Source organism: Gossypium raimondii, chromosome 1 (genome assembly GCF_025698545.1).
Source record: "Gossypium raimondii isolate GPD5lz chromosome 1, ASM2569854v1, whole genome shotgun sequence".
Classification (NCBI taxonomy): Eukaryota; Viridiplantae; Streptophyta; class Magnoliopsida; order Malvales; family Malvaceae; genus Gossypium; species Gossypium raimondii.
In genome coordinates, this window is record NC_068565.1 from 42,686,505 (window position 1) to 42,698,184 (window position 11,680).

General features: G+C 30.9%; 1 long non-coding RNA gene across 6 annotated transcripts; it reads right to left on the bottom strand.

Moving 5' to 3' along the window:
• Positions 1–2,793: 2,793 nt before the first annotated feature.
• LOC128042595 (uncharacterized) lies at positions 2,794–11,050 on the bottom strand. 6 transcript variants are annotated; one of them, XR_008198064.1, is made up of 2 exons: positions 10,728–11,050; positions 2,794–4,033 (listed from the first exon to the last, which is right to left on the bottom strand). It is a non-coding gene; the product is annotated as an uncharacterized LOC128042595 (long non-coding RNA). The 6 variants fall into 6 exon arrangements; XR_008198065.1 differs by lacking the exon at positions 10,728–11,050 and adding an exon at positions 10,374–10,708; XR_008198068.1 differs by lacking the exon at positions 10,728–11,050 and adding an exon at positions 9,629–10,334.
• Positions 11,051–11,680: the final 630 nt, after the last annotated feature.

The window sequence follows — 11,680 nt, forward strand, 5'->3', positions numbered from 1 at the left end:
TTATAAATAAGTGACAAAATTTTTACTATTTTTGTTAAAAGTTAATTTTAATCTCACATTGACTAAGGATATTCTCATAGCTTACCTCTTAATTGTTTTCATTAAAAATTAATTTTGATCCCACATATCATAACCCACTTCTTCACTATTTTCATTAAAGTTTAATTTTAGTCCCTTAAAAATTTAATTTTAATCTAATGCTCTTATAGCTCATTTATTCACTATTTTTATTAAAAATAATTCCATACATTAAGAAGTTAATTTTCATCTCACATTAACTAGTAAATACTTCTATGTTCACGCTTACCCTATAAATAAGTGTTACTATTTTCACTATTTTTATTAAAAAGTTAATTTTAATCTCACTGTTTAGAAAACACTCCATATTCATATTTATTTTATAAATAACTGACAATTTCTTCACTATTTTTATTAAAATTACTTTTAATCCTAAATACAATAAACCCGTACAAATTCTAATTTACACTATTATTAATTAAAGGTATATTGACTGTTTTTTAAGTATAATCAATATTACCATCTAAACATATTAAATTATTTGAATTTACTTATTAAATAACTTATTACTGAATTTAAATTTTGACAAATTTTTATTTGCATATATTAAATCATTTAAACTTATTTATTAAATTCAAAACCAGATTTTTATATTATAATTAATTTATATGCCATGTACGGATTAAAAACTAATTATTTTCAAGAAAAATGTTGCTTTCTTTTGTAATAAATGCGATGGAGATATAGGACACTTTACCTTTTTACATAAAGAAAACCACAGTTTTAATTCATTTTCAGAAAAACCTTTTCTCTTTAAACAAAAAACAATTCTATGCGCTGATGATTTATTTCCTTTTAACTTTATAAAATAATCCTTTTAGTCTTTAACTTTTTAGCCTTTAAATATATATTTTTCAAATCACCCAAAATAATAAAAAATAATTTTTAAACTTTGTTTGTGTGGATGACACGTCAGTATTTAATTAATTTTTAAAATTTTTAAAAATTAAAATTATTAAAAATATTAAAAGTATTAAAATCTTTTAAAATTTTAAAATTAATTAAACGTTGACATGTCATTCAATCCACGTGCATACTAACTACCAAAGTTAACAAACATTAACATTTTCATTTATTTTAGGGTGATTGAAAAAATACAAATCTAAAAACTAAAAGAGACGAAAAATTAAATAAATGGCTAAAATAACTTTATTTATAAAGGTGAAGAGCCAAAAAAAAGAAAAAAATCCTTATGCTAATTTGAAATCATATTCATTCCATAATGTTTTGTCTTCAATTTTTTTATTTAATTTTAGTTATATTATAATACTTTATTATTGAAATAATGAAATTATTTTATTAATTAAAATTTAATTAATACGTTTTTAAAATAAATTTTATTAAATCAAATGACAAACAATTGCATTAAATATAGATTGTATTATGTTAAATTATGATAATGGTTCTTCTACTACAATGGTGAATCCTAGGATTAAGTTTTTCTAGGAGGTGCTAGTAAAATTTTAAAAAATTTAAGAGTTTAATGAGAATAATTTTTAAAATGAGGGCCTAATTAAAAATTTTAAAGTTTTTGTGAGATTAAGAGAATTTTCAAAATTTTAAAAGTGCTTAATTAAAATAAAAATAAAAAGTATAATGAGAATTTTTAAAATTTGAGGAGACCTAATTAAAGTTTTCTAAAAACTTCAATGGAGAAATGAAAATTTTAAAAATTTTGGGGCTTAATTAAAATTTTCAAAAGAATTCAAGGAAAAATTAAAATTTCTCAAAATTTGTTGGGGCAAAGATCTTCCCAACTCTACTATGTTTAAATTTAAGTTTTAATATCCATACTTTAATTTAATATGATTTAGTTTTTCTACTTTTAGTTAGGCCAAATAGTTGCGACTCTTAATTATTTTGTTTAGAATGCTTAAATTGAAGTTTTTCTTAAAATACTCATTCCAAACTTATCATACCGAACTAGATTTTTTGTGTGTAGGTTAGAATTGTATTTAAAAAAAATTCATGATAGCATTTAATCGAAATAGTTAATGATATTAACTATTTAAAATAATTAATATTATTGATAAAGTAGATGATTAAATTATCTCAAATTAAAATAGTAAAATTAAATTCTAAAAGTTGGCATAGTAGAGGGATGAATACTGAATTTTTATTGTTATATTACATAGGAAAAAAGGTGTGCCAAGATAGAATCATTTAAGACCTTTTATATAAGCAGTATAGATATGATAAATGTCTTTTTCTTTTAAATATATATTATATGAACCATTAATAAATTATTGCATACTTATTTTAAGTACATTTTTGTTGTGAGGCATCAATATATGCTTTTCAAGTATTGATACCTTTATTTGAAAAATACCAATGTACAGGATATTGATTGTAACACTTCAAATCCGACCTAGACATTAAAATCGGGTCTCAAGGAATTACATCATCTCGTTTAAAAATTTTAGATTTCATCTAACACAGTGTGTTTTACGAAAGTATAAAATTTTGGCAAAACTCTCACATATATTTTAAGAAAATCCCTGTACTCGAAAATCCTAATTTTATAGTAATATCGCTTAATCACTTTCTTAGCTTAGCAGTGAAAGAATTTTAGAATTTTAATTGAAAACTGAATTTCAATTTGTCAATTCATATGATTTTACAGTTTTACGTTAAAATTCCAAAAGTCATCAAGCAAAACGAAAATGAAAACAGAAAACAAAGTCTAAAAGCAGGTTTATAGTCCAAAAGTCCAGAAAAGTTAAAATGTAAACCATCATATTAAATTAACTGAGAAAAAATTAAAGCTCCCGCACGCCGTCTGATCCTAAATTTGCTGAATATCTAAAAAAGTCAAATACAGAGGAGTGAGCTAACACGCTCAGTATGTAACTAAACCCAAGCAAAAACACAAATAACATAATAACCAATAAAAAATTACAGAGAATCTCATCAAACTCACATGGAAAAATCCTGCATGCATGATTATGTCAATGCAATACTTTTAGAAATCAAAATGCAGATTTTTCAGAAAACTTCCTACCCAACTCCGTTACACACCAAATTGGAGTTCCCCAGAACTCGTCCATTCAAAACGCACGAACAGATAAATGTGGACTATGCCACCAGAGTTGCAGTTAAACTGCCAGATTAGATATATGTGGTCACACCACTATATTGTAGCCAAGCTGCTAGGACAGATATGTATGGTCAAGCCACAATAATTGCAAACAAGCTGCTATACAGGATTGTGGATAATCCACTAGAGAGTGCAGATCATTAAACTGCTCGAACTTCCTCCTTACCATATTATCCCAACCTCATGCAAAGTGTCATAGAATGCAAATATAGAATTTGAATGAAAAGCATGTAAGACATGCAATTGTACAATAACAGAAAGCAGAAGGCATGGAATTCCATACTTTGCAAAACAAATGTGTCACAATTTTAACAAAAGCCAATTAGTTTTGCCATAATGTTACATGCATGTTCACATAATAAATTCAAAAATATAAAAATTAACATAATCAGACACCATATGCTCATATACAAACATGGCAAAAGAGAAACATGCTATCAAAATTATCAGTATACAAATCATGCATATAAAAATCACATACCTTTTCTACATTACTTACAACATCACACTAATAGATATCATGTTTACAAGTCCTATTTATGCAATATGGACCCGAAAGGGCCAAATACGCATCACAGATAAATATGTCCCTAAATGAAATTTCTAAAAAATGGGCCCACACGCCCCAAAAGGTCTAACCTGTGTGGCTCACACAACCCAAATAGCCTAGGTTGTGTGGTCCAGACGGTCTGGAACATGACTTGGAACACGGCCATTGTGTTTCACATAGTTTGCCATACGGCCTGCCAAATAGCCTAGACAATGAGTTTTTCGACTTTTTACCGTTCGCTATTTTTACGAAATCGAGTCACACTTGGATTCTTTCTGAAAAACGTTGATACGACACACTCCCAAACCCTAAAACCAACATACCAAACGATCTAATAAGCATCAAAACACCAAAATTCAAATATTAACTAGTCTACTAGCATAAGACCTTCAACCTTAAAACTAAAACTAGCCCCTTCTAGATGTTATGAAAATTTACCCTTGAAGAGAAAAGAAATTGCAGAAATCCTCACTCACCAGAAGAGAAAACCTCTCACGAACCACCCTTAGCAAAATCACAACTAATGAAACAAAAAGACCTTCCAAAGATATCAAAACAACCACCCTAAAATGAAACTAACAAATTATACTTGAGGATTTTAATAACACCAATGCAGTTTAAATGATGGCACAATAGAAGATAGGTTGGCAATGAAGAAACAATAGCAAGAGATAACAACAGGGGAAAATGATAACAAATGTAAAAGAAACAAAAGAATAATGAAACAGAAATAAAGAAGAAGAAAAAAATAACGTCAGAGGAACAGAAAATAGGACAAAAGAGATGGAAGTAGTGGAAAGAGAAGAACATAAAAAATTGGGGAAATTGCTAAAATCATCACTCTCCAGAAGAGTAAACACCTTACGAACCACCTTTAGCAAAATCATAACTAACAAAACCAAAAGACCTTCCAAAGATACCAAGACAACCACCCTAAAATGAAACTAACGAATTATACTTACCTGAATATTTTAATAACACCAACGCAGTCTAAATGGCGGCACAACAGAAGATAGATCGATAATGAAGAAGCAATATCAAGAGACGAAAACAGGGGAATATGGCAACAAATGTAAAAGAAACGAAAGCAAAATGAAATAAAAAAAAGAAGAAAAAGAAAATAAAGTTAGAGGAACAGAAAGTTGGAAAAAGAAATGGAAGTAGTGGAAAAAGAGGAACATAAAAAATTTGGGAAATTGCTAAAACCCTCACTCGCTAGAAAAGTAAACGCCTTACGAACCACCCCTAGAAAAATCAACACTAATGAAACCAAAAGTCCTTCCAAAGATAGCAAAACAACCACCCTAAAATGAAACTAACGAATTATACATACTTGAAGATTTTAAAAACACCGATGCAGTCAAAATGGCAGCACAACAGAATATAGGTCGGCAATGAAGAAACAGTAGCAAGAGGCGTCAACAGGGGAATATGACAACAAATGTAAAAGAAACAAAAGAAAACAAAGCAAAAAGAAAAAAAGAAGAAAAAAATAACATCAGAGGAAAAAAATAGGAAAAAGAAATGGAAGTAGTGGAAAGAGAAGAACATAAAAAATTTGGGGAAATTGCTAAAATCCTCACTCGCTAGAAGACTAAACGCCTCACGAACCACTCTAGCAAAATCACAACTAATGAAAGCAAAAGACCTTTTAAAGATATCAAGTCAACCACTCTAAAACGAAATTAATGAATTATACTTACCTAATGATTTTAAGAACACCAATGCAGTCTAAATGGTGGCAAAGTAGAAGATAAGTTGACAATGAAGAAACAATAGCAAGAGACGATAACAGGGGAATATGGAAATAAATGTAAAAGAAACGAAAGAAATATAAAACAGAATGGAAGAAGAAGAAAAAAAATAACGTTAGAGGAACTAAAAATTGGAAAAAGAAATGGAAGTAGTGGAAAGAGAGGAACATAAAAAATTTGGGAAAATTACTAAAATCCTCACTCGCTAGAAGAGTAAACGTCTCACGAACCACCCCTAGCAAAATCACAACTAATGAAACCAAAAGACCTTCCAAAGATATCAAGACAACCACCCTAAAAGAAAACTAACTAATTATACTTACCTAATGATTTTAAGAACACCAACACAGTCTAAATGGCGGCACAATAGAAGATAGGTCGGCAATGAAGAAACAATAGCAAGAGACAACAACAAAAGAATATAGCAACAAATGTAATAGAAACGAAGGAAAAATGAAACAGAAAGGAAAAAGAAGAAAAAATGACGTTAGAGGAAGAAAAAATGAGAAAACAAAATGAAAGTAGTAGAAAGAGAGAAATATAAAAAAAATAGGAAAATTGCAAAAATCCTCACTCGCCAGAAGAGTAAATGCCTTACGAACCACCCCTAACAAAATCACAACTAATGAAACCAAAAGACCTCCCAAAGATATCAAGACAACCACCCTAAAAGAAAACTAACGAATTATACTTACCTGAAGATTTTAATAGCACCAACCCAGTCTACATGGCGGCACAATAGAAAATAGGTCGGTAACGAAGAAACAGTAGCAAGAGACGATAATAGGGGAATATGGCAACAAATGTAAAAAAACAGAAGAAAATAAAACAGAAAGAAAGAAGAAAAAAAATAACGTTAGAGGAACAAAAAATGGGAAAAGGAAATGAAAGTAGTGGAAAGAGAGGAACATAAAAATTTTGGGGAAATTCTAAAATCCTTACTCGCTAGAAGAGTAAACGCCTCACGAACCAACCTAGAAAAATCACAACTAATGAAACCAAAAGACCTTCCAAAGATATTAAGATAACCACCTTAAAATGAATATTTTAATAACACCAACGTAGTCTAAATGGCAACAGAACAAAAGGCAGGTCGGCAATGAAGCAACAATAGTAAGAGACGACAATAGGGGAATATGGCAAAAAATGTAAAAGAAACGAAAGAAAAATAAAACAGAAAGGAAGAAGAAGAAGAAGATAACGTTAGAGGAACATAAAATGGTAAAAAGAAATGGAAGTAGTGGAAAGAGAAGAACATAAAAAATTTGGGGAAATTGCTAAAATCCTCACTCGCTAGAAGAGTAAACACCTCACGAACCACCCCTAGCAAAATTACAACTAATGAAAGGAAAAGACCTTTCAAAGATATTAAGACAACCACCCTAAAAGAGTACTAACGAATTATACTTACCTAATAATTTTAAGAACACCAACACAGTCTAAATGGCCGCACAATAGAAGATATCAAGACAACCACCCTAAAAGAAAACTAGCGAATTATACTTACCAGAAGATTTTAATAACACCAATGCAGTCTAAATAGCAGCACAACAGAAGATAGGTCGGCAACGAAGAAACAGTAGCAAGAAACGACAACAGGAGAATATGGCAACAAATGTAAAAGAAACGAAAGAAAACAAAACAGAAAAAAAGAAGAAGAAGAAAATAACGTTAGAGGAACCGAAACTGGGAAAAAGAAATGGAATTAGTGGAAAGAGAGGAACATAAAAAATTTGGGAAAATTGCTAAAATCCTAACTCACTAGAAAAGTAAACGCCTCACGAACCACCCCTAGCAAAATCAACACTAATGAAACCAAAAGACCTTCCAAAGATATCAAGACAACCACCATAAAAGAAAAGTAACGAATTATACTTACCTGAAGATTTTAATAACACCAACACAGTCTAAATGGTGGCACAACAGAAGATAGGTCGGCAATAAAGAAACAGTAGCAAGAGACGACAATAGGGGAATATGGCAACAAATGTAAAAGAAACAAAAGAAAACATAACATAAATAAAGAAGAAGAAAATAAAGTCAGAGGAACAAAAAATGGGAAAAAGAAATGGAAGTAGTGGAAACAGAGGAACGTAAAAGATTTGGGGAAATTGCTGAAATACTCACTCGCCAAAGAGTAAAAGCCTCATGAACCACCCCTAGCAAAATCACAACTAAAGAAAGCAAAATACCTTCCAAAGATTTAAAAACAACCACCCTAAAACGAAACTAATGAATTATACTTACCTGAAAATTTTAATAATAACACCAACGCAGTCTAAATGGTGGCACAAAAGAAGATAAGTCGGCAATGAAGAAACAATAGCAAGAGACGACAACAAAGGAATATGACAACAAATTTAAAAGAAATAAAAGAAAAATGAAACAGAAAGAAAGAAGAAGAAGAAAATAACGTTAGAGGAAAAGAAAATGGGAAAAAGAAATGGAAGTAGTGGAAAGAGAAGAACATAAAAAATTTGCGAAAATTGCTAAAATCCTCACTTGCCAGAAAATTAAACGCCTCACGAACCACCCTTAGCAAAATCAACACTAATGAAACCAAAAGACCTTCCAAAGATATCAAGACAACTACTCTAAAATGAAACTAACTAATTATACTTACCTGAAGATTTTAATAACACTGACGCAGTCTAAATGGCAACACAACAGAATATAGGTCGGTAATGAAGAGACAATAGTAAGAGACGTCAATAGGAGAATATGGAAACAAATGTAAAAGAAACAAAAGAAAACGAAACTAGAAGAAAGAAGAAGAAAAAATAACATTAGAGGAACCGAGAATGAGAAAAAGAAATTGAAGTAGTGGAAAGAGAAGAAAATAAAAAATTTGGAGAAATTGCTAAAATCCTCATTCGCCAAAAGATTAAACGCCTTATGAACCTCCCTAGCAAAATCACAACTAATGAAAGCAAAAGACCTTCCAATGATATCAAGACAACCATCCTAAAACGAAACTAACGAATTATACTTACCTAATGATTTTAAGAACACCAACACAGTCTAAATGGCGGCACAATAGAAGATAGGTCGGCAATAAAGAAACAATAGTGAGAGACGACAACAAAGGAATATAGCAACAAATGTAAAAGAAACGAAGGAAAAATGAGACAAAAAGGAAGAAGAAGAAAAAATAACATTAGAGGAACATAAAAGGGGAAAAAGAAATAGAAGTTGTGGAAAGAGAGGAACATAAAAAATTTGGGGAAATTCCTAAAATCCTCATTCGCCAGAAGAGTAAACACCTCACGAACCACCCTAAAAAATCAGTACTAATGAAAGTAAAAGGCCTTCCAAAGATATCAAGATAACCATCCTAAAACGAAACTAACAAATTATACTTACTTGATGATTTTAATAACACCAACACAGTCAAAATGGTGGCACAATAGAAGATTGATCGACAATGAAGAAACAATAGCAAGAGACGACAACAGGGGAATATGGCAACAAATGTAAAAGAAACAAAAGAAAAATGAAACAGAAAGAAAGAAGAAGAAGAAGAGAACGTTAGACGAACATAAAATGGGAGAAAGAAATGGAAGCAATGGAAAGAGAGAAATATAAAAAATTCGGGAAAATTGCTAAAATCTTTACTCACTAGAAGAGTAAATGCCTCATGAACCACCCCTAGCAAAATCACAACTAATGAAACCAAAAGACCTTTCAACGATATCAAGACAACCACCCTAAAAGAAAACTAACGAATTATACTTACCAGAAGATTTTAATAACACCAACGTAGTCTAAATGTCGCCACAATAGAAGATAGGTCGGCAATGAAGAAACAGTAGCAAGAGACGATAACAAGGGAATATGGCAACAAATGTAAAAGAAACAAAAGAAAACGAAACAGAAAGAAAGAAGAAAATAACGTCAGAGGAACAAAAAATGGGAAACAGAAATGGAAGTAGTGGAAAGAGAGGAACGTAAAAAATTTGGGTAAATTTTAGGAGGTATTTTTTTGGATAATTTTCTAAAGTTCAAATCCAACCCAAATACCACTAGATGGGTGACACATGAGGATTTAGCAAAAATAATTCCATTTTTAGTAACAACTAATGAAACCAAAAGACCTTTCAAAGATATCAAGACAACCACCATAAAACAAAACTAACGAATTATACTTACCTGAAGATTTTGATAACACCGACGCAGTCTAAATGACAGCACAATAGAAGATAGCTCGACAATAAAGAAACAATAGTAAGAGACGAAAACAGGTGAATATGACAACAAATGTAAAAGAAACGAAAGAAAAATGAAACAGAAAGAAAGAAAAAGAAAAAAATAACGTTAGAGGAACAAAAAATGGGAAAAAGAAATGGAAGTAGTGAAAAGAGAGGAACATAAAAAATTTGGGGAAATTGCTAAAATCTTCACTCGTTAGAAGAGTAAATGCCTCACGAACCACCTCTAGCAAAATCACAACTAATAAAACCAAAAGGCCTTCCAAAGATATCAAGAAAACCACCCTAAAATGAAACTAATAAATTATATTTACCTGAAGATTTTAATAACACCGACGTAGTCTAAATGGCGGCATAACAGAAAATAGGTTGGCAATGAAAGGACGATAGCAAGAGACGAGAAGAGGGGAATATGGCAACAAATGTAAAAGAAATAAAAGAAAATGAAACAGAAAGAAAGAAGAAGAAGAAAATAACAACAGAGGAACAGAAAATGGGAAAAAGAAATGGAAGTAGTGGAAAGAGAGGAACATAAAAAATTTGGGGAAATTGCTAAAATCCTCACTCGCCAAAAGAGTAAATGCCTCACAAACCACCTCTAGTAAAATCACAATTAATAAAACCAAAAGACCTTCTAAAGATATCAAGACAACCACCCTAAAATGAAACTAACAAATTATACTTACTTGAAGATTTTAATAACACCGGCGTAGTCTAAATGGTGGCACAACAGAAGATAGGTTGGTAATGAAGAAATAATAGCAAGAGAACACAAAAGTAAAAGAAACGAAAGAAAAATGAGACAGAAAGAAAGAAGAAGAAGAAAATAACATTAAAGGAACAAAAAATGGGAAAAAGAAATGGAAGTAGTGGAAATAGAGGAATATAAAAAATTTGGGGAAATTGCTAAAATCTTCACTCACCAGAAGAGTAAATGCCTCACGAACCAGCCTTAGCAAAATCACAACTAATGAAATCAAAAGACCTTCCAATGATATCATGACAACCACCCTAAAATGAAACTAACGAATTATTCTTACCTGAAGATTTTAAGAACACCAACGTAGTCTAAATGTCGGTACAATAGAAGATGGGTAGGCAATGAAGTAATAGTAGCAAGAGACGACAATAGGGGAATATGGCAACAAATGTAAAAGAAACAAAAGAAAATGAAACAAAAAGAAAGAAGAAGAAGAAAATAACGTCAGAGGAACAAAAAATGGGAAAACGTAATGGAAGTAGTGGAAAGAGAGGAACGTAAAAAATTTGGGAAAATTACTGAAATACTCACTCGTCAGAAGAGTAAACACCTCATGAACCACCCCTAGCAAAATCAAACCAAAATACCTTCCAAAGATTTAAAAACAACCAGCCTAGAACGAAGCTAACGAATTATACTTACCGAAAGAGTTTATTAATTACACCAATGCAGTCTAAATGGTGGCACAATAGAAGATAAGTCGGCAATGAATAAACAATAGCAAGAGACGACAACAAGGGAATATGACAATAAATGTAAAAGAAATGAAAGAAAAACGAAACAGAAAGAAAGAAGAAGAAAAAATAACGTCAAATGAACAGAAAATGGAAAAAAGAAATGAAAGTAATGGAAAGAGAGGAACGTAAAAAATTTGGGGAAATTTTAGGAGGTATTTTTGGGATAATTTTCTAAAGTTCAAATCCAACCCAAATACCACTAGATGGACGACACATGGGGATTTAGCAAAAATAATTCCATTTTACCCATGCAGGGCTTCAAACATAGGACCAAAAAGTAAGCTGAGGCCTTATGACTAAACGAGTAGGTCCATCCTTGTCATTAGTTGAGCAAAAATAATATATAACTCTAATATCCAAGGTTAGAGGTTGGGCAAAATTTAACAAAATTCCACAGGATGGGATTCAAACCTAGAACCTCACACACACAAGCACAACACTTATCCACTAAACTAATTAGCTCACTTTTACAAAATTTTCACAACCTTAATTCAAA